Raw genomic sequence first — 2,000 nt, 5'->3', positions numbered from 1 at the left:
ACTTGTGTTGAGGTCAAGATATTCCATTCCAACCACATAAATCTTGATCTCTACCCTTCCCCAAGTTGCTTTTCACTCAAACCCTCTTCCACCAAATCCAATCCTATGAGAGAGAGCTGAGTGTTGGGGAGACTATCATTTGAAGCGCAAGAGCAAGGAGTTCATCATCAACACACCATCTATTTACCTTTTGGAGAGTGGTATCTCCTAGATTGGTTAGGTGTCACTTGGGAGCCTCCGTCAAGATTGTGGAGTTGAACCAAGGAGTTTGTACGGGCAAGGAGATCGCCTACTTCGTGAAGATCTACCCCTAGTGAGGCAAGTCCTTCATGGGCGATGGCCATGGTGGGATAGACAAGGTTGCTTCTTCGTGGACCCTTCGTGGGTGAAGCCCTCCATGGACTCGCGCAACCATTACCCTTCGTGGGTTGAAGTCTCCATCAACGTGGACGTACGATAACGCCACCTATCGGAACCACACCAAAAATCTCCGTGTCTCCAATTGTGTTTGCACACTCAAATCCCATCCCTTTACATTCTTGCAACTTGCATGGTTTATTTTCCTCTGCTCATATACTCTTGTCATGCTTGCTTGATATGTATTGTGAATGTTTAAACTTGTGCCAAAACTCCACTTCAACTTAAAGAAATTAAAAACTACAACTTTTCTTACTAAGTGTCTCTTCACCCCCCCTCTAGACACCTCTTCTCGATCCTTTAAAAAAGTGAAACTCGTCCCCACCGAAATGTTCTATTCGGCGCCACCGAGCTCACTTGACATAGCCACTACCGCAAACCCTAGTCACTTCAGTCTCACCGATAGGGATCTCGGTCTCACCGAGATGGGATTGCAAACTCTCTATTTCCCTTCGTAAAGTTTCGGTCCAACCGAGATGAGCGATCGGTCCCACCGAGTTCGCAATGCAAACTCTCTGTTTCCCTTTCATAACGTTTTGGTCTCACCGAAATAAGCGATTCGGTCCCACCGAGTTGGCCTGACCAACTCTCTGGTTAGCTTATTACCAAAATCGGTCCACCGAGTTTGTGTAATCGGTCTCACCGAGATTACATTATGCCCTAACCCTAATGAAATCGGTCCCACCGAGTTGACATGTCGGTCCCACCAAAAAGCCTAACGTTCACATTTTGAACTGAATAGGTCCAACCGAGTTTTCTGATCCGGTCCCACCGAGTTTGGTAAATTGTGTGTAACAGATAGATTTTGTGTGGAAGCTATATATACCCCTCCACCCTTCCTTCATTGTGGAGAAGAGCCATCAGAACATGCCTACACTTCAGCATTCATTTTCTGAGAGAGAGAACCACCTACTCATGTGTTGAGACCAAGATATTCCATTCCAACCATTTGAATCTTGATCTCTAGCCTTCCCCAAGTTGCTTTCCACTCAAATCATCTTTCCACCAAATCCAAATCTGTGAGAGAGAGTTGAGTGTTGGGGAGACTATCATTTGAAGCACAAGAGCAAGGAGTTCATCATCAACATACCGTCTATTACCTTTTGGAGAGTAGTGTCTCCTAGATTGGTTAGGTGTCACTTGGGAGCCTTCGTCAAGATTGTGGAGTTGAACCAATGAGTTTGTACGGGCAAGGTGATCGCCTATTTCATGAAGATCTACCCTAGTGAGGCAAGTCCTTCGTGGGCGATGGCCATGGTGGGATAGAAAAAGTTGCTTCTTCGTGGACCCTTCATGGGTGGAGCCCTCCGTGGACTCGCACAACCGTTACCCTTCGTCGGTTGAAGTCTCCATCAACGTGGATGTACGATAGCACCACCTATCGAAACCACGCCTAAAATCTCCGTGTCTACATTGCGTTTGCTCCCTCCAAACTCCTCCCTTTACCTTCATGTGCAATGTTTTACATTCCGCTGCTTTACTCTTAGACTTGCATGTGTAGGTTGATTGCTTGACTTGTGCTAAGTTGTTAAAATCTGTCAAGACTTAAAATTGGGAAAAGGCAAGATTTTTATTTGGTCAAG

This window comes from Triticum dicoccoides, chromosome 7A, assembly GCF_002162155.2.
Source record: "Triticum dicoccoides isolate Atlit2015 ecotype Zavitan chromosome 7A, WEW_v2.0, whole genome shotgun sequence".
NCBI lineage: Eukaryota > Viridiplantae > Streptophyta > Magnoliopsida > Poales > Poaceae > Triticum > Triticum dicoccoides.
Note: the sequence above shows the minus strand (reverse complement) of the source record.